Source organism: Nicotiana attenuata, unplaced genomic scaffold, assembly GCF_001879085.1.
Source record: "Nicotiana attenuata strain UT unplaced genomic scaffold, NIATTr2, whole genome shotgun sequence".
Classification (NCBI taxonomy): Eukaryota; Viridiplantae; Streptophyta; class Magnoliopsida; order Solanales; family Solanaceae; genus Nicotiana; species Nicotiana attenuata.
The window spans coordinates 216,584-239,089 of NW_017671844.1; positions in this window are offsets into that span (position 1 = coordinate 216,584).

Below are 22,506 nucleotides of genomic sequence, written 5' to 3' on the forward strand. Positions count from 1 at the left end.
GATGATATTGGCCGAGCTACCTAGATCCACGAGTACACGATTTATCTGAAATGAATTTATAAGAAAGGATATTACCAGGGCGTCGTTGTGGGGTTGAGACAAGGCCGCAGTGTCTTCTTCGCTGAACGTGAGGGTGTCTTCTGGGATATATCCCCGAGTCTATTTTTCCCTGGTGATGGATATCTTTGTTCTTCTTACTACTGGTTCCTGCGGGGCATCGGCGCCTCCCATGATCATGTGGATGACATGTTGCGGTTGTTTGCCTCAATTTTCTTGGTCGCCTCCCTCTCTCTGAATTGATTTTTGGCCCGATCGCTGAGGAATTCCCGGAGATGCCCTTTGTTGAGTAATTGAGCCACTCCCTCCCGTAGCTGATGGCAGTCCTCAGTCCTGTGACCATGCGTGTTGTGAAACTCGCATCGTTTTAGGCCACTTGGCGTCCCTGATCTTGCCGATAGCGAACATGATGTCTGAAACATCGACGCAGAAGTTGTATTCCGATAAGTGGGGCGCGTTAGCTGGGTCTATGTTTCGATCGAACCTGGTTCTGTTGATGAATCCTCGAGGGTCCTTTCCTTGATCTATCCTTCGATCGTTGCGAGGTAGGTTGCATCTTGGGACGTTCTTCCTGTCTTCGAGGTACGGCTGGTACCTTTCTTTGTTTGGTCTCGCTTCTCTTACTAGGAGTCTTCTTGGGTATACCAAGCCCGAAGCGGCTCCCTGTTGGTCGTCCTCGGCCCTGATCTTTGACTGGGACCGGTTGTGGACTTCCGACCAAGTCACGGCTGGGTATTCGATCAGGTTCTGCTTCAGCTATTTCGAGGCCACCGAGCTTCGTTCGTTCAGGCCTTGGGTGAAGGCCTGTACCGCCCAGTCGTCGGAGACAGGTGGCAGCTCCATTCGTTCCATTTTGAAGCGGGACACGAATTCCCGCAGCATATCATTCTCTCTTTGCTTGATCTTGAAAACGTCAGACTTCCTTGTTGCTACCTTGATGACTGCCGCGTGTGCTTTTACGAAGGAGTCTGCTAGCATGGCGAATGAATCTATGGAGTCGGGAGCCAAGTTGTGATACCACATCATGGCCCCCTTCGAAAGTGTTTCTCCGAATTTTTTCAACAACACGAACTCGATTTCGTCATTTTTTATATCGTTGCCTTTTACAGCACAAGTATAGGCAGTGACGTGCTCGTTGGGATCGGTGGTACCATTGTATTTGGGGAGTTCCGGCATCCTGAATTTTTTAGGAATGGGCTTCGGGGCCGCTTCCTCGGGGAACGGCCTCTGTACAAATTTCTTCGAATCCAGACCTTTTAGGACCGGGGATGCTCCCGGGATATGATCCACTCGAGAGTTGTAGGTCTCGACTTTTTTTTATCATTGGTTGCAATCATTTTTTCACCCGATTCAATCCTTTTGGTAAGATCCTCCAGCATCTTCACTATGGTGGGGTCAGCCGTTGACCCGATATCATTTGATCTTTCGGGTATTTGCTTGGCGGGGGGAGCTATCTCCGGTGCTGGTGTGCTGGGAGTTCTCTGATGGCTTTGCAACTGAGCAATGGCCAGTTGTTGTGCCTACAACATTTCAAAAATAACGTGAAGACTAACTTCCTGTTCTTCCCGGGCCGGGGTTTTTTGAACTTCCTATCTGTCGCTGTGTTCTGTCAGTGTGAGAAGTTTTGTTGACTTGTTGTGCGTCCTGCGAGTTCGCTTCCGCTAGTACTGGTCCGGGTGCGTTATCGGGATCCTGTAGTGGTGCTCCGGCAGCCGGGATAGCTACACCATTTTCCCCGTGATCTTCGAGGCGGTCGTTCTCAACTCTGTTTACTGAGCCAGACATTTTTACCTGAAATCAAAGGATCTTCGACAAGAAAAAGTGTGAAAGATGATATGCGTTTGTGTAATGAAACTAGCAAGAAAATAATCACTATTATTTTTAGCCCCACGGTGGGCGCCAAACTGTTTATCGTGAAAATGGTAACGACAATCATATTTGTAAAACGGGACTCTAAAAATACGTGATCTATTCCCGAGCTAGTTGTTAGAGCAGATGATGCTAATAATATGAAATTTAACGATGGAGCGTGAGTCAAAACGAGATAATGATCGAACCGAAGGGCCTGCTACCCGAATGTAGGTTTGGTCGATGGGGGCTTCGGGATCGACCTCGAGATCAAGCTCGGGCTATCGGTTACAATCGAGGGTAGTATAACAGTTAGAGATACGATCAAATAAAGCTCTTTATAGCCGAAACTAAATTATACGATGAAGAACACATATAAAAATGAAGAACATATATAAAGGCGAAAGATATCGAGGTATCCTCGAATCAGTGGGAGCCAATAAGCTTTTAGAGAGAAGAGAGAGAGAGAAGATATTATTGCATTTTTTGTAGGATTGTTGGAGCTCTGCCTTACAGGGTATTAATGACTCTCCTTTTATAAGAAGGGGGAGCCAAAACTTAGTACAAGAGACGTTGTGTGATAAAGAAAAGGAGATGGGACAGCCACTAGCTTTATGACATGTGCATGGGCCGACGTTGAGCTACTCGAACAGACTTAGTCGACCCCGGATACATTCTTCGGGAACTTTCTGCGTTCGTCGAGGTCTCGATCGATGTTACCTTCGGCCGGGTGTCGACATATCTCGAGGAAAATGGCCGGCTCGAGATCCCGAACCTCTCTATCGAAGAATTTTGCCAATCAGAAGTCGGCCTTCCGATTTCACCGTGCACAATGTTGTTTATTGAGAGAGTGGTATATGCCAAGGAGCACCTTATTCGCGAGTTCTATGCCAACACTTCTTACATCTGAAAAGGGACAAAGGTGACCAAAGTACGCAACCTTAAGGTGATGTTTGATCAGAACATCTAAATGCGTACTTGGGGTTTGAGGACTTAGAGCCTAAAGAGTACCTAGAGAAGTGTGTTATGAAAGAAGAAGTCCGACCGTGGCTTGCGAAGATCTTAGCGCCACTAGGCCCACCTCCACCATGGATCACTGTTGGGGTTCCCATTCAATGGAACACAATGAGTTTTACGCTAAAGGTTTGGCAGACATTTGTGTGTAGCAGACTTGACCCGAGCCAGAATGGGAATATCTTGCCTATTCCCCTGCAGTTTTTATGGCTTCTATCATGGCTGGGTACCCGATCAATATGGGTGTTGTGATGTCGACCAACATCACATTGGTAGTACAATATACCAATACAACATACCCCTTTCCCAACACTATCACAGAGTACCTTACTGATGCAAAGGTAGAGCCTAGAGAATATGATACAAAGGTGAAGACGAAGAAGCTGTTTGACGGGTACTCGTTAATGGATCCGACCAACCCAAAGAAGAGAGCTCATCCTTCTACCACCACAGGCCAGTCTGATGAGCCGACAGTTGTAGTTTCTGTCATGGCTGACATTCCATCTAAATCAGTTAAGACCTCTTCTAGTGCTGGTGCTATGCCTCCGCCACCAACATCAGGTCCTACCACAGCCCCCAGGGCAGCCTCTAATCTAGCTCCGAGGCTGGTGCCCATGCTCCCTGACATTGGCGAGTCTTCACAACTAGATGCAGATAGCTACTTCAAAGTTGTCTGAGATATCTATGATTGTTGCAAGGCAAGCATCCACATAGGCACAACAGGTTCCCATAGATTTTGATGAGAAGCTGTGCAAGGTCCTGGAGAACCAGAAGTTGATCATGAACACTCTGGTACAACATACGTCAGTTATTGAGGACTTGAACAATGAGGTGAAGAAGCTGAGGAAGTCTCAGGCCATCAAGAGATCAGTTGATAAGCTTAGGAATGACCATCAAGAGATCAGTCCATCAAGAGATTAGTCCATCTGCACCGGTTGCATCAGCTGACCAGCTTGATTAGCCATGCCTTGCTGCGGACACTGCTGAAGCAATGTGTGCGATGTTTGCTACTCTACCACTCCCAGATATGATGTTGATGAGACATAGTTGGCTGACCCAATGGGAGATGATACTATAGGGGTCACTGAGATGTTCAAGGATGTTTGGGTAGTTTTTCTTCGCCCTCTCTCTTCTCACTATTAGTTTGTTAAGCGTTGGGGACAATGCTTACTTTGTTTACTGATTGACACATTTGGATACATTCAGACAGTAATAATTGGATGATTATGTTTCTTCTCTTATTTTTACTTTATCTATCTTTAGTTAGTTATTGCTCATTAGCTTATTTAATTTTTCCACTTTGGTTCTTGTTTTTGTCAGTAGCTTCTTTTTATGTTAGTAGCTTATTTTTATGTTTTTCGTAGTAGTATAGATAATAAGCTTTTGGTTTTCTTAATGCCACAGTTCTTTCCAAAGGTACTTTCGTGTGAACCAAGTGACTCTTCCCGAGGATGGATGGCATGACAACCTTCTTAAGCGAATGCGTCCGTTTTTGTGTTTCGGTAATAATATTAGTAATAGTAATGAATAAAAGCCCTAATCAAGTCGTTCTCGAAAAATAGCTATTCATGCTTAATTTGGTACCAACACACTTAACTACATGCATATGGTTTGAAATAAGGTTTTTGAAAAAATAGCTCTAGTTAGTGACTTTGAGACTCTTGACTTGACATTGGTAATCATTGAGTGGTTTATTGGACCATTTTGATCTTTAACTTGATTGTGTTTGTTGTAGGCTCTCGACTCTATCCTCTTTTACAATCGAGCTACATGAGGGATGAGGTGATCTTTCGTTGCTTGTCTAAGTACCCATGCGAATGGTCTAAAACTTGCCCCGGATGTGCTTCAGAGCAAAATCCGAAGTTTGCTTGGTTTCAGAAATGATTGTAGGATTTCCTTGGTCCGTCTGAACTTTCTATTGCCATGTTGTGATGACCCATAAGGTCATCTCGTATTTTAGAACCCAATTCTGGGTTCCCAGGCCTCCAAGACCTCATTTTCTTTCTCCTCAATTTACGTGCACAGTCCTGGCGCATTTTTGAAAACCCTTTATGTGAAAATTTGAGAAAATATTAAGTTTTCCCTTCAAAATTAATTTAAGTTGACTTCGGTCAACTTTTTGAGTAAAAGGACCCGAAATCGTGATTTAACAATCCCGGAGGGTCCGTAAAAAAACATGGGACTTGGGCATATGCCCGGAATTAAATTCCGAGGTCCCTAGTCCGAGAAATGAATTTTTGAAGAAAATTGTTAACTGAAAATATAATGGTTGTAGAAATTGAATAATGTTTGATATTGTTGGTATCGGGCCCGTATTTTGGTTCCGGAGCCCCGTACAGGTCTGTTATGATATTTATACCTCATCTGTGAAATTTGGTGAAAAACGGAAGTGATTTGACGTGATTCAGACGTCCAGTTGTAAAATAGAAACTTTAAGTGTTCTTGAGAATTTCATTGATTTTGATGCTAAATTTGTAGTTCTAGGTGTTATTTTGGTGATTTGATCGTATGAGAAAGTCTGTATGATGTTTTTAGACTTGTGTGCATGTTTGATTTTGAGCCCCGAGGGCTCGGGTGAGTTTCGCATAGGCTACGCGATGTTTTAACTTAGAAAAATATGCTATGTTGCTGCTTCTGGTATGCTGGTACCTTGTGCTTCACATTCGCGAAGCAACTCTCGCGAACCCGAAGTGCAACCTGGGCTAGGGAGGGAATTGTTCTTCGCGAACGCAAAGCCATGGTCGTGAACACGAAGCACTGGGGGGGCTGCTCATCGCGAACGCGATCGGCATCTCGCGAATGCGTAGGCTAAAATGGAGGGGGCTGGGGAATCTCTGAGTTGTTCTTCACGAACGTGGTCCAAGGCCCGGGAACGCAATGGTTAGGGGGGAAAGACCATCGCGAACGCGAAGGCCCTTCTGGCCGCAATGCTTCGCGAACGCGACAGGCCCTTCGCGAACGTGAAGAAGGCCTGTCCAGTATTTTAAAAATAGAACCAAAGACGGGATTTCTTCAAAAATTCATATCTCTTCCATTCAAACTCAAGCTAGGGAGATTCTTCAAGAGGGATTTCAACACCAAATCATAGGTTTGTGTTCTTAACCTCATTTCTTTCAATTTCCATCAACACCAATTAGATTTTTAGGCATAAATCTTGTTCTTTAAGGGTAGAAATTAGGGATTTTGGGAGAATTTAGAATTTTACAAATTTGGGAGTTTAGACCTCTATTTGGGGTCGGATTCCGAAACTAATTGCATATTTGGACTCGTGGGTGAATGGGTAATCGGGTTTTGGTCCGAACTTTGAGTTTTGACCAAGCGGGCCCGAGGTTGATTTTTGACTTTTTGGGGAATTTTTGGGAAATCTATAATTATGCATTAGAATTGGTTTCTTTGGCATTAATTGATATGATTAAGTTAATTATGATTAGATTCGAGTGGATTGGAAGTGGAAACTAAGGGAAAAGCGTACTTGAGGCTTGAGTTTGGCCGTGGAATCGAGGTAAGTGTTGTGGCTAACCTTAGCTTGAGGGATTAGGCGTTGTTGCCTTATTTCCTACATGTTTATTTGTTAAGTACGACGTATAAATGAGGTGACGAGTATCTATACGTTGTTGTCGGGTCATAGCATGTGAGTGAGTCTTATACTTGCGATCGTTGTGCTTCTTTATTCGTACTATTATTGCTTAAACTGGTTAATATTCATGTTGAACAAGTCTTATTATGTTTTTTCCTGGTTTTGGATATTGGTTGAGTATTGGCTCAAGTTGAGATTTATGTTGTGAAGTTAAATGAGGAAATGAAGTTGTTTAATTATGATACCTTTGTTGGGTTGTTATTGTTTATGTTGTTTCTTATGTGGTGAGGAAGAGTGATAAAGCACGAAGGGTGATGTCGTGCAGATTTCTATTATTCATATGTGAGGTTGAGTGTTAAAGCACGAAGGGTGATGTCGTGCACGTATCTATTATTGATTATCTGGTGAGGCTGAGTGGCAAAGCACGAAGGGTGATGCCGTGCACGTTTCTATTATTGATTTTCTATGAGGTTGAGAGTAAAAGCACGAAGGGTGATGCCGTGCACTATTTCTGTTTGCTGTGTTTATTGGTTATTATCGGTTCAAGTGTACTAGTTGTTTAAATTCCTTTACTGCTGTGATCCTTATTTTGGTAACCATAGCATGTTGCCCCCTTCCCGTTAATTTCTGCTTAGCTTCTATTAATTGTTATTCTGTTATCATATTGTTTAACTGCACAAGTTTATGTTGTATGTCGTGTCCTAGCCTCGTCACTACTTCGCCGAGGTTACACTTGGCACTTATCGGTACATGGGGTTGGTTGTACTGATACTGCACTCTGCACTTTCTTTGCGGATCCCAGTACTGGACCATTTTGATCAGAGTTTGGGTTGCTGCCTTCAGTCCACAGGAGACCCAAGGTAGATCTGCCGGCATTCGCAGACCCTGGAGTCCCCTTCCCTCTATTTTAGATTCCTGTTTTCTTTCATTCCGAAAAACAGATGTAATTTTCTTGAAACCAGTATTTGTAGAAATTCTTAGACGTTCGTGGATTGTGACACCAGATCTTTTGGGTAGTCTTGTACTAGAGTATTTAAACTGTTATGAAATTTTCGCGCTTCATATCTGGTTTGTTTTAATTATTACTAATTTCTATTTTTGTTAATGATTTATGTGTTAGAATTGTATCTGTTGGCTTGCCTAGCATTATAATAGTTAGGCGCCATCACGATCCCGACGGTGGGAATTTTGGGTCGTGACAAGTTGGTATCATAGCACTAGGTTGCCTAGGTCTCATAATTCACAAACAAGCTAGGTAGAGTTTGAGGGATTGCTACAGAGACGTCTCTGCTTATCCCCCAGAGGCTACAGAGTTTAGGAATAAATTCACATCTATTCTTCTCTATCGTGCGATCTGATTTCTCAATGCTAATTGAACTTTTACTTTGTTCTTTCGCACATGGAGAGAACACGTACCACTTCATCAGTTGATCAATAGCCCGAGCCCCCAGTGGCAACTCCTACGCGGGGCAGAGGACGAGGTCGAGGCCGTGCTAGAGGCCGAGGCTGGGGCAGGGCTCAGCCCAGAACTCGAGCAGCAGCACTAGTGGCAGAGCCTCAGGTAGAGTTTGATAATAAGGTTCCGGCCCAGACTATTCCAACAGGGCCAGCTAAGGTTCTAGAGGGGTTTATCGCTACCCCGGTACTCGAGGATTCTCTGGACCGTCTAGTGGACCTTATGGAGAGTGTTACTTAGGCAGGCATACTTCCTGTAGCACCAGCCGTCTCCCGGGCTGGGAGAGGAGCACAGAATCCAGCTACTCACACTCCGGAGCAGATGGATCCCTAGTTTCAGACTACAGCAGCTCAGGCAGTTGGGGTAGTTCCGTCGGGTGTTGTAGCAAGATCGGTGATGGATCAGCTATGTCTTCTGATGCTTTGTGGAGATTGGATAGGTACACCAAGCTTTTCATTACTACCTATGGCGGTACATCTTTAAAGGATCCCCAGGATTATTTGGACAGTTGTAACGAGAACATGGGGATAGTAGAGACCAATGGGGTGGACTTTGCTGTATTTCATCTGTCAGGTTCCGCCAAGAAGTGGTGGAGGGATTATTGTTTGGCCAGACCAGCTGGGTCACCTACTTTGACTTGGGACCAGTTCTCTTAGCTATTTCTCGAGAAGTTCCTTTCCGTTACCTAGAGAGAGCAGTACCACAAGCGGTTCAAGCATCTTCAGTAGGGCTCTATGACTGTCACTTAGTACGAGACTAGGTTTATTAATTTGGCTCGTCATGCTCTTCTTATACTCCCCACCGAGAGAGAGAGAGTGAGGAGGTTTATTGAGGGCTCGCTCAACCTATTAGATTGCAGATGGCTAAGGAGTCAGAGAGCAAGATTTCTTTTCAGGATGCGGCCAATGTGTCCAGGAGAGTCGAGATGGTTCTAGATCAGGGGAGTGGTCAGGGGTCGGACAAGAGGCCTCGTCATTCTGGCAGGTTCGGTGGTGCCTCATCTGGAGGCAGGGATCCTTTTGGTAGAGGCCATCCTCCCAGGCCGTTTATTCAGCACTTCAGGCTTCTCACAGTACTCCAGGTGGTCGTGGCTCTCATATGCAGTATTCTGACTAGCTACCCTACAGTGCACCTTTAGCTCCTATCAGTGCACCTCCGCTCCAGAGTTTTCAGGGTGGTTATTCAGGCCGTCAGTGTCAGTTTCAGGGTCAGCAGTCTTAGCAGCCAAGGTCTTGTTATACTTGTGGCGATCCGAGGCATATTTCTAGATTTTGCCCTCGAGCATCGAGCAGTTCTCAGCATCAGGGTTCTAGTGCCATGATTTCGGCACCGCTTACTCAGCCAGCTAGAGGTAGGGGTCAGGGTGCCAGAGGTAGGGGTCAGCCAACTAGAGGTGGAGGTCAGGCCGTTATCAATGGAGGTCAGGCCGTTAGAGGTGGAAGCCAGCCAGCAGGAGGCCGTCCCAGGGATGTAGTTCAGAGTGGTGGGGCCCAGCCCCGATGTTATGCTATTCCAGAAAGGCCCGAGGCTGAGTCCTCCGATGCAGTTATCATAGGTACGGTTTCAGTTTGCAGTAGAGATGCTTCGGACTATTTGACCCAGGGTCTACATACTCCTATGTGGCATCTTATTTTGCCCCATATATGGTTATGCATCGTGATTCTTTGAGTGCTCCCGTGCATGTGTCCACGTCAGTAGGGGATTCTATTATTGTAGATCGTGTCTATTGCTCGTGTGTGGTTATTATTGGGGGTATTGAGACTAGTGTAGATGTCCTACTTCTCAACATGGTTGACTTCGATGTTATTTTGGGGATGGATTGCGTGTCACCTTATCATGCTATATTGGACTTTCATGCGAAGACCGTGACCTTATCCTTGCCGGGGTTGCCTTGATTGGATTGGAGAGGGACTCCTTGTCATTCTATCAGCAGGGTTATTTCTTATATAAAGGCCCGACGTATGGTCGAGAAGGGGTATTTGGCTTATTTGGCTTACGTTCGTGATTCTAGTGCTGTGGTTCCTTTTATGGATTCTATGCCAGTTGTTCGGGAGTTTCCAGAGGTATTTCCTGCACACCTGCCGGGGATGCCACCCGATAGGGATATTGTCTTTTGCATTTATTTGGCTCAGGGCACTCAGCCCATTTCTATTCCGCCATATTGTATGGCCCCGCCAGAGTTGAAAGAATTGAAAGAACTATTGCAAGACTGCTTGATAAGGGCTTTATTAGACCTAGTGTCTCGCCCTGGGGTGCGTCGGTGTTGATTGTTAAGAAGAAGGATGGATCGATGAGGATGTGTATAGATTATCGACAGTTGAACAAAGTCACCATCAAGAACAAGTATCCATTGCCGAGGATTGATGATTTGTTTGATCCGCTTCAGGGTGCCAACGTATTTTTGAAGATCGATTTGATATATGGCTACCATCAGTTGAGGATTAGGGCATCCGATGTCCCTAAGACAGCCGTTCGCACTCGGTACGGGCATTATGAGTTTCTAGTGATGTCATTTGGGTTGAAAAATGCCCCAGTAGCATTTGTGGATTTGATGAACCGGGTGTTCAAGCCCTATCTGGATTTCCTTTGTGATTGTTTTCTTTGATGATATCTTGATCTACTCCCGCAGCCGAGAGGAGCACGAGCTGCATCTTCGGATTGTTCTTCAGACTCTGAGAGACAACCGGTTATATGCTAAATTTTTTAAATGTGAGTTTTGGTTGAGTTCAGTAACTTTCTTGGGTCATGTTCTATCAGCAGAGGGTATTCAAGTGGATCCTAAGAAGATTGAGGCACTAAAGGACTGTCCTAGACCCACATCAGCTACAGAGATCCGGAGTTTCTTGGGTTAGGCGGGTTACTACCATCGGTTTGTGGAGGGGTTTTCATCCATAGAAGCCCCGATGACCAGGTTGACCCAGAAGGGTGCCCCGTTCAGGTGGTCGGACGGATGTGAGACAAGCTTTCAGAAGCTCCAGACAGCTTTGACTTCGGCGCCGGTGTTGGTGTTTCCCACAGGTTCAAGGCCATATACGGTATATTGTGTTGCATCTCCTATTGGACTTGATGCAATGTTAATGCAGAATGGCAAGGTTATTGCATATGCTTCGCGGCAGTTGAAGATTCACGAGAAGAATTATCCAGTTCATGATTTGGAGCTAGCAGCCATTGTTCACGCGCTGAAGATTTGAGGCATTATTAATATGGTGTGTCGTGTGAGGTGTTCACGGATCACAAGAGTTTGCAATACTTGTTCATGCAGAAGGAACTAAATTTGAGGCAGAGGGGGTGGTTGGAGCTATTAAAAGACTATGATATCACCATCTTGTATCATCCCGGGAAGGCCAATGTGGTGGCCGATGCTTTGAGTAGGAAGTCGGCCAGTATGGGTAGCCTTTCCTATATTCCAGTTGGTGAGAGACTGCTTGCTTTGGATGTTCATGCTTTGGCCAATCAGTTCATGAGGTTTTATGTTTCTGAGCCCAGCCGTGTTCTAGCTTGTACGGTCGCTCGGTCTTCATTATTTGAGTGTATCAGAGATAGGCAGTATGATGATCCTCATTTGCTTGTCCTTAGGGACACAGTGTGGCACGGAGATGCCAAGAAGGTTACGGTTGGTGATGATGGAGTTTTGAGGAAGCAGGGTCGAGTTTGTGTGCCTAATGTGGATGGATTTCGTGAGTTGATTCTAGAGGAGGCCCACAGTTCCCGGTATTCTATTCATCCGGGCGCCGCCAAGATGTATCAGGACTTGCGGCAGCATTATTGGAGGAGGAGGATGAAGAAGGATATTATTGCATATGTAGTGCGGTGTTTGAATTTTCAGCAGGTAAAGTACGAGCATCAGAGACCTGGTGGTTTGCTTCAGAGGATTGAGATTCCTGAGTGGAAGTGGGAGCTTATCACTATGGATTTTGTTGTTGGATTCCCACGGACTCTGAGGAAGTTCGATGCAGTATGGGTTATTGTTAATAGGCTGACTAAGTCAGCGCACTTCATTCCTGTGGCAGTTTCCTATTCTTCAGAGCGGTTAGCTGAGATCTATATCCGGGAGATTGTTCGTCTTCATGGTGTGCCCGTGTCTATCATTTCTGACCGAGGTACGCAGTTTACCTCGCATTTTTGGAGGGCGGTTCAATGTGAGTTGGGTACGCGGGTCGAGTTAAGCACAACATTTCATCCTCAAAGGGACGGACAGTCTGAGCGTACTATTCAGATTTTGGAGGATATGCTCTGTGCATGTGTTATTGACTTTGGAGGTTCTTGGGATTAGTTCTTGCCGTTAGCAGAGTTCGCCTACAACAACAGTTACCAGTCGAGCATCCAGATGGCTCCCTATGAAGCGTTGTATGGTAGATGGTGCTGATCGCCAGTTGGGTGGTTTGGGAGGCTCAGTTATTGGGTACAGATTTAGTACAGGATGCCTTGGATAAGGTTATGGTCATTCAGGATAGACTTCGTTCAGCTCAGTCCAGGAAAAAGAGTTATGCCGACCGTAAGGTTCGTGATGTGGCATTCATGGTGTTACGCCCTGCAATATTACGTCGATGTTACGTGCCCCACTATTATATTTGGATGGTGTTACACCTTGAAGTACTACATTACGATGATGTTACATGTTACATCTCGCATTTCTCGTACGATAGAGTTTCGTGTTCAAATAATTGACAGAGACTCGAGGATGAGATTATCTTAATGTTTGCATATTTATGTATTTATAACAAATGATAAGTAAGTGCCATGGAGGATAAAGGGGTACACGAATTAAATAAAATAATTTTCGTTGAAGGTTGTCGATTTGGGATAAAATACGGTCCGAGCTATAATATCCAATATTTATGGACTAGTACCATACAAGGTACCATATGACCATGAAATTATGATGTATAAAGTATATTAAAAATGAGTAAAATTTTAAGTAATTTGAGATAATTCTTAATTATGCGGATAATTGGTTAATTACCGGGTAACGGGACATTACCTAATTACCTAAATAAGTGGATAAAGACTAAAATCCCCCACCCCACGTGGAAGCAAGCCACTTTCCAAAAGATGACTCTTAGTCACCTTTAATTAGGTGGCAACTTTATAGGTTCATTACAAGGCTTATTATTTCCCATAACCACATCAACCACATATAGCATAACCTAAAGTGTATTCTTTGGGCAAGACTATACTCTTTCTCCTGCTTCATAATTGTCATGTAGAAGTTCTTTCCTTTTTCTTCCACGACTACATACTTTTGAGCTATAAGAAATTCCAGCTCTAGAAAACAAGTAGAAACTGCCTCCTTTGAACTGGTTGATCAAATGAGATTTTATTGATCCAACAGTTACTATTTTGCGATAAGAGGCCATCGTATTCTCCTAGTTCAATGGACATTGAATTCGAGCAAGAATATCACAAAGATTTTTCCCTAATTCAGGTATGTTAAGGCTATCCCTTCTCTCTTTTTGGAATGATCCATACGACACGAACGAAATGGGCAAATGCACAACTTCCATAAATGACTCTATTCATAGAAATACGAGGGGTGTCTATATTCTTGATTCCCCATGTGAATAATTGTTATGTCCTCTGTTCATGGGCCTCAGAAAAATACGTATTTGATAAAGTTTATCCGAAAGGCATATGGATTTTCTTTATGGCATTCCGAGAAAATCTTATTAACGTATTTCTATGCATTTCATGCATTTATACATGTATATTGACCCATGACCAGACGGCGTTATATACGCATATATATGTATTTTATATTTATATGGGATATGGGAAGAGGTTACGGCGTTATATACACACCACCACCTGATCAGCTGGTATACGTTGATGATTTTGCCCACAGCAGCCAAGATGATATGATGGGATGCCTGATAATAGGTAAATTAGACTATAATTAGGTCCTAAAGAACCACATTTTTGTATAGCTTTTACGGTAAAAAGTGATAACCAAATGCTCTGATTAGTGTTTTTCATGCTTTGCAGGCTATATCCAATAAAAGAAGTTTGTGGAGTACTTTTGGGATCAATTACGGAGAAAAGGAGGCCAATCATACAATATCCACAAAGTGCACCAAGCGAAGGGACAAAGCCAGAACTGAAGCTGGTCTGCCGCTATCCGGGCGTAACCGCGGTAGGACCCCGGCAGAACACTGCTGCAGATTCTGAACGCCATTCTGGCCGCGGTCCTGGCGTAACCGCGGTAGGACCGCGGCAGGACGCGGAAAGTTCAGGGACCAAAGTGTCAATTCGGGGAAACTTGGTGTAAAACCCTTATAAGATGTAGAAAATTGCCCACAATAAGGAGGCTTAGTTTTGAGATTACTTTTGGAAGAAGAACAAGTGTGACAGATCACCCAAAACATCATAGTTTTCTATTCTCTTATATTTTTATTGCAAGTCTTCCATTATGAATAATTTATTGGTTTTCTCTTCCATTGTCATGAGTAGCTAGATACTTTAACCTAAGGTTTTGGTAAAACCCGTTGGGATGACTTGGTTGTTATATTATTATATTTGGAATTGGTTGTTAATCTCTATTTGTTCATCTATGTTTTGATTGTGGTTAGTTGAAAGGGCCCTCAATTATCCGTCCCTATTTAGTATGTATCTTCTTGAGAGAGAGTGCATATTTAGGTGATTGTATGGACAACATCACTCCCGGAGTATACACGAGAGTCATAACTGAGGGTTTAGAGGTAGAATTAGAGATAACGATACCTCAGATGCAATCTAAGTGAACTGTTTTGTGAATCTAGCTAACGTAACTTGAGAAAGTGCGTCTAGTAAATTATCACAATTGCTTGAGAAACATGTATGATAGCTAGAGCATTCATGATTGATAGAGACAACTAAGTCTGAGTTATAATACATATTCAACCAAGGAAATCAACAACGGGGGAAACCATTACCTTAGATCTTATTCCAATTATATACAAGCAAGCTTAGTTAACTTCCAGCTTTATTTACTTTCAGTTTAGTTGTTAGATATATCATCAATTGTGAAGTACAAAGTTTGGGAAAGTTGACTGTGTGAATCTAGTAAATCTGACAAGAGTAATTGATAGGTTAATTCTCTGTGGTTCGACTCTGGGAAGAAATACCCAAACTATATTTGCAACGTCTGTGTGTGTCTTTTTATAAGGCATAGTTTGGCGTTATCATATTTTGGCGCCGTTGCCGGGGAATTAACGGTGTTATCAATTACAATTGAAAGAAGTACAAAAATTTTTAGCGTAGTCAGTTTTCTCTATACCCAATCTGTTCATTGAAATTCTAACGTTTGAACTCTTGTGAAAATCAGGTGTATGCCTAGAAGTTCCCGAGGACTGGAGAACTGCTAGAAGGACTTTCAGACCCCGAGAAAACATTCAGGGCATTGAACCGTGCTAACAAGAGGCTCCAACAATCACATCAGTCACACCAGCTCGAATTTAACATGGGTGACGCAGAAAACAACATTGGAAACGTTGGGGATCTATTGGCAAACCCCAACGTAAGAGTAGTGGCACCCCTTGTGCCCGAAGCTGCACTTTATGACTGGGCACAACCCACAGTTGATAACTTGGCCACTGCCATAGTTGTGCCCGCAATTCAAGCGGAGACCTTCCAGATAACCAACAACATGCTGCATCTACTGCAGAATAAAGGATTGTTCTCCGGATCACACATTGAAGACCCTCAACAGCACCTGAAAAATTTTCTGTCAATTTGTGTGACCCAAAGGCAGCGAAATGTGACCCCGGAAGCTATCAAGCTGCTCCTGTTCCCATTCTCTGTGATCGGGGAAGCTCGGACTTTGTTAAATTCGCTCCCTATCAATTCCATTGCCACCTGGGAGGAATTAGTCAAGCAGTTTCTGAACAAGTTCTATCCACCAAACAAGACTACAAGACAGATTGATGAAATATTGCAGTTTAAGCAGCAACCGACTGAGTCCTTGCAAGAAACTTGGGAAAGATTTAAAGGAATGCTAGTGAAGTGTCCTCACCATGGCATTCCAGGCCAGATGCTCAGCCAGAGATTCTACATGGGGCTAGCTGACCATTTAAAAGCAAATGTAGATGCTTCAGCTGGAGGTACATCATTGAGTAAGACATTCATCGAGTGCAAAATCCTTCTTGACAAGATGTCACAAAATTCGGGGTGGATGACTAGAGCTACAACACTGACACCCATAGTGTACTCAGTTCCTCTTGACCCAAACAATTCACATGCAGAGAATATGGCCACACTCATGACCCAGATGAGCATATTGACAAAGAAGATTGATGAGNGTGGATGCTTCAGCTGGAGGTGCATTATTGAGTAAGACATTCACCGAGTGCAAAATCCTTCTTGACAAGATGTCACAAAATTCGGGGTGGATGACTAGAGCTGCAATACTGGCACCCATAGTGCATTCAGTTCCTCTTGACCCAAACAATTCACATGCAGAGAATATGGCCACACTCATGACCTAGATGAGCATATTGACAAAAAAGATTGATGAGATGGGCACAAAACAGGTGCACATTGTTGATAAAACAAATGGAGGACTGTGTACACCTTGTATTAATCAGTCTTATGTGTGTTCATGGAGCGGAGAAGGCGAAAATCAAGGGGCAAGGGAAGATATGAATTATGTCAACAACTATGGAGGGCAGAGACAGGGAGCACAACAATGGAGACCGCAGCAAAATCAGCAGTACAGGCCTAATATGCAACAACCTGGGGGTATGCACCCTCAAAACCAATTAGTGCCAGTACCATATCAGAAACCACGGGGCTATCCACAGCAAAATCAGCAACAATTAGCTTATCAACCGCCTCCTCAGCAGCAAGATAACAATATGGTGGAAATCAGGGGTATGCTTCAGCAACTCATTGGGAAAAACAATAAAGTGCAGGAAAAATTGGCAGTGCATGATTCAGCAATAAAGAACATAGAAACGCAGTTGGGACAGCTGTCCATGGCTTTGAATAATCATCCTCAGGGAACTTTGCCTGCAGACACTAACATAAACCCCAAGGAGAAAAACCCAAATCAGCTGATGGCAGTAAGTCTCCGGAATGGGAGAGATTTAGATAGAGAATAGGAGAATCTACAAGCCAGGAAGGAGAGTACGACAGTCGCTCCAGTTCCGTTAGAGGTGGAGGATCCAACAAAGCTTACTGAAGTGGTGGTCGAGCAGAGTCAGGAGAAAGAAAAGATGAATGAGCAAGCTGCAGAATAGGTGGCACCTCTTGTGCCAGAAAATTCCAACATAGAGAAGCCAGCAAGCAATGCACAAAGTTTGATACCTGCACCCTTCCCTCAGAGACTGGTTAAACAAAAGAAGGAAGTTCCATATAAGAAATTTATGGAGATGCTGCGTCAGATTCAGTTGAATATTCCTTTGATGGATGCTTTGAGGGAGATGCCCGGTTATGCAAAGATGATGAAAGATTTAATGTCACGAAAGTTTGATTTTCAGGATCTATCCATTGTGACGCTCGCACAGACCTGCAGCGCAGTAGTGTCAAGACCGATGGCTCAAAAGATGTCTGATCCAGGTAGTTTCACTATTCTGTGCACAATTGGGAGCTACGCCTTTGCAAAGGCCTTATGCGATCTGGGGGCCAGCATAAATCTGATGCCGCTGGCTGTGTACACTAAATTGGGCATCGGCATAGCTAGACCGACTTCTATGCTGCTACAGCTGGCTGATCGCACGGTGAAAAGGCCAACTGGTATTCTTGATGATGTGTTGGTGCAAGTGGGGAAGTTCGTGTTCCCAGCAGAGTTTGTTATCCTGGACTGCCAGGTAGATGAGAAGATACCTCTCATTCTAGGTAGACCATTTTTGGCGACTGGCAGAGCACTGATTGATTGTGAGACTGGGGAACTAAAAATGAGACTGAACGATGAAGAAGTCATATTCAATGTTCAGCAATCTATGAGAAGACCCGGCAAATGTGTTGCTCTTTAGTGGATGCAGTAGATGTGATTCTGCAAGAGGACGACGCGACCCTGACTGTGAATGACCCATTGGATGCATGTCTGATAAATTTAGAAGAGATGGATGGTGAAGGGTTAGCTGAATGGGTCTTGGCACTTGAAGGCCGGGGATTCTGGACAAGGGAACCTCAATTTAAGTCCCTTGAATTAGAAAATAGGGCTACACCTCCAGCAAAGCCATTAATAGAAGAACTACCAAAACTGGAGCTAAAGCCACTCCCAAATCACCTCAGGTATGTGTTCTTGGGCCCTGATTCGACCTTGCCTGTTATTATATCATCCGAGTTGCTAGATGTGCAGGTAGAACAACTCTTACAGGTACTGCAAGAAAACAAGACTACCATTGGCTAGACCATGGCAGAATAAGGGTATCAGCCCAGCCTTCTGTATGCATAAGATTCTCTTGGAAGAAGGGCACAAACCTTCCAGACAACATCAACGAAGGCTGAACCCAAACATGAAAGAGGTAGTAAAGAAGGAGGTAATCAAATGGTTAGATGCGGGAATCATCTTCCCCATCTCTGATAGTAATTGGGTCAGCCCTGTCCAATGTGTGCCGAAAAAAAGGGGAATGACTCTTGTGAAAAATGAAAACAATGAGTTGATCTCAACTAGTACAGTCACAGGGTGGCGAATTTGCATGGATTACCGGAAATTGAACACCGCCACCCGAAAGGACAACTTTCCCTTGCCTTTCAATGACCAAATGTTGGATAGGCTGGCCGGAAGATCACACTTTTGTTTCTTAGATGGATATTCGGGGTACAATCAGACATCAATAGCCCCCGAGGATAGAGAGAAAATATCCTTCACCTGTCCGTATGGCATCTTTGCCTTACGGAGAATTCCTTTTGGGCTTTGCAATGCACCAGCGACTTTTCAACGGTGCATGTTAGCCATCTTCACAGATATGGTGGAGGATATTATGGAAGTCTCTATGGATGAATTCTCCGTGGTGGGAGATTCATTCGAAGACTGCCTTCACAACTTAAGCAGAGTGCTCAAAAGATGTGTGGAGACAAACTTAGTGCTAAACTGGGAGAAGTGCCATTTTATGGTACAAGAAGGGATAGTCATGGGACATCGAGTGTCCAAAAAAGGAATTGAGGTCAACCATGCTAAGGTTGACGTGATTGAAAAGCTACCACCGCCCACTTCAGTCAAGGAGGTGAGAAGCTTTCTTGGGCACGCCGGGTTCTACCAGCGTTTCATAAAAGATTTTTCCAAAATTGCTAACCCACTATGAAAACTCCTTGAAAAGGATTAGCCCTTTGTGTTTTCTAATGATTGCAGGTTGGCATTTGAAGAACAGAAGAAGAGATTGGTAACTGCACCCATCATTGTTGCCCCCAACTGGGAGCAACCATTTGAGCTCATGTGTGACGCAAGCGACTATGCCATAGGAGCAATCTTGGGGCAGCGAAAAGATAAGCTGATGCACCCGATTTACTATGCAAGCAGAACGTTAAGCGGTGCACAGCTCAACTACACTGTGACGGAGAAGGAGATGTTAGCGGTCGTGTTTGCTTTTGACAAGTTCCGATCATATCTGATCGGTTCCAAGGTAATTGTATATACTGACCATGCAGCTCTCAGGTGCCTAATTGAGAAGAAGGAGTCTAAGCCGCGCTTGATTCGTTGGGTGCTACTGTTGCAAGAATTTGACCTTGAAATTCGTGACCGTAAGGGCACAGAAAATCAAGTCGCTGATCATCTATCACGACTTGAAGGAGCTGAAAAATCAGTCGAGGTCGAAGAGATTCTGGAAACCTTTCCAGATGAGCAGCTGCTCGCAGCTACTCTGGAAGATGCGCCATGGTATGCAGATTTTGCAAATTACCTGGCCTGCGGTATAGTTCCATTTGACCTTTCATCTGTCCAAAAGAAAAAGTTCTTTCGTGATTGCCGCATGTATTATTGGGATGAGCCTCATTTGTTTAGAATATGTGTTGATAATATTATCTGGAGGTGTGTCCCCAAGATAGAACAATCTTCTATTTTGCAGGCTTGTCACGCATCAGCATATGGAGGACATTTTGGAGTGGTCAGGACAGCTACGAAAGTACTAGAGGCCGGATTCTTTTGGCCAACTGTGTTTAGAGATGCACACCTCTGGGTCAAGGGCTGCAATGAATGCCAGCGGACCGGGAACATTTCCCGTCGCCATGAGATGCCAATGAACCCGATTCAAGAGGTAGAGGTGTTTGATGTTTGGGGGATTGACTTTATGGGTCCGTTTGTCAGCTCATTTGGTAATAAGTACATCCTTGTTGCTGTGGACTACGTGTCTAAATGGGTAGAGGCTGCAGCGTTGCCCACTAATGATGCAAGAGTGGTGGTAGGATTTTTGAAAAAGAACATATTCACCAGGTTTGGGACACCAAGAATGATCATCAGTGACGGGGGCACTCACTTCTGTAATAGAGCCTTCGAGAAACTACTTGCTAAATACGACGTACGCCACAAGGTGGCTACCCCTTACCATCCGCAAACCAGTGGGTAGGTTGAAGTGTCCAACAGGGAGATAAAAAGTGTACTAACCAAGACGGTGAATGCCACACGAACTGATTGGGAAAAGAAGCTTGATGACGCACTCTGGGCCTATAGAACTGCGTTCAAAACACCAATAGGTATGTCACCATACAAGTTGGTATTTGGGAAGGCCTGTCACCTGCCTGTTGAGCTAGAACATCGAGCTTGGTGGGCACTAAAGCAATTGAACATGGATCCTGACGCAGCTGGACAAAATCGACTGACAGAGTTGCATGAGCTGGAAGAATTTAGATATCAAGCCTTCGAAAGTATGAGGCTATACAAGGAAAGAATGAAGAAGATGCATGACAAACACATTGTGGACAGAGATTTCAAACCCAGTGATAAGGTATTACTGTATAATTCAAGGTTGAGATTGTTTCCGGGTAAGTTAAAGTCTCGATGGTCAGGGCCATTTAGAGTGGTGCAAATGTTCGCAACTGGAGCTGTTGAGATCGAGTCAGAAGATGGGACAAACAAATTCTCAGTAAATGGGCAAAGGTTGAAACATTACCTTGGAATAACTGAAGAAAAACGGGATACAGTGGTGATCAATTTGAAAGAACCCCAGTACGCGAGTGAGGAGTGACGGCTCAACTACTTGCGCCGTGCCACGACGTTAAATCAGGCGCTGCGTGGGAGGCAACCCACGAATGTGTTGTAAGTGTAGTATATAAAAAAAAAAGCCTGGAATATATTGTATATATGCAGGATAGTGTGGAGGACGTTGCATCACGAGCCTGGGCATAATATGGGTAAGGTAGGCATTAAAAGAGGTAAAAATAGTGCCTAAGGGGCAACACAATGAAAAGAACCCCGAAATTGGCGTCCAGGAACAGGCTCACCGCGGTCACGGCGTAACCGCGGTAGGACCGCGGTCAGAGATCCCCTCTGATGAAGGCTCACTGCGGTCACGGCGTAACCACGATAGGACCGTGGTCAGAGATCTTCTCTGATGAAGGTTCACTGCGGTCACGGCGTAACCGCGGTAGGTCAGAATGGGCCCAGGTACATCTGCAGAAAGTTTTTATTTTTTTTTTATTTTTTTTCTTTTCCTCTCTTTTCCTCCTTTAATTAACCTACCCTAACCCTACCCTCCCCATAACAACCGACATCTCTCCTCCCCTTCTCTCCACTTCTCTCATCTTCTCTCCTCCTTCTTCTTTCTTCTTCTTCCCAAAATCCTCTTTCTTCTTTCTTCTTCTTCCCAAAACCCAAAACCCCCATTTTTATTCCTTCTTCTTCTTCCTTTCCTCCAACCAAACCCACCACCCCACTTCTCTCCCCCTTCTTCTTTCTTCTTCTTCCCAAAACCACGCCCCCTACCTCTCCAACCCCCCCCCCCCCCAAATCTGTTCTATATTTTTCAAGTAAGTTGTTTTTCCCCCAAGACTCCGCTGTAATTTTCAAGTAAGTTGTTCTACTTTTTCTTTTGTTTTGTGTACTTTGTATTATGTAGTAGTACTGTGTAGAATTCTTGATTTTGGTTGCAATGGGGTCTTAGACTCCAAGTTTGGTGTTGTGGATGGTGTTTGGGATTGATTTGTGTAGAAGTGGGGGTGAGTTCTTTGGTGAAAATTTTTGTGTGGGGTGAAGTGCAGCATGTGGCTTGGGAGTTGACTCTTTTATCAAATTACTCGAGTATGGAAGGCCATGTGGGTGGGTGGTGGTAGCACTTAACAGTTATTAATGTGTGGAAGCTTGCGTGGGGTCTTATAAGGCGAAATTGTAGCATTGATAGTGGTGTGGGGGCAATGGTGAATGTTGTCAACTTTGGCACCTTACTAGATGGTTATACTGGCCATGTTTGATGAAAGGGAACTGTTTGGTGTCAGCGGGTGGCGAAGTCTGAGTACCCATTTGACTGGCACATGTTAGGCTGCACCTGATCGTTATACTGAATTGCTTGCAGGTACTATGGCCCACAAGAAGCGTAGGAACACGGACAACACGTCCGAATTGCCGACGTATGATGCCACCCGGTTCGAGTCACAGGAGGCAGAGGACATGTTTCATGCTAAAGCTACAAAAAGCTTTGTCCCTGAG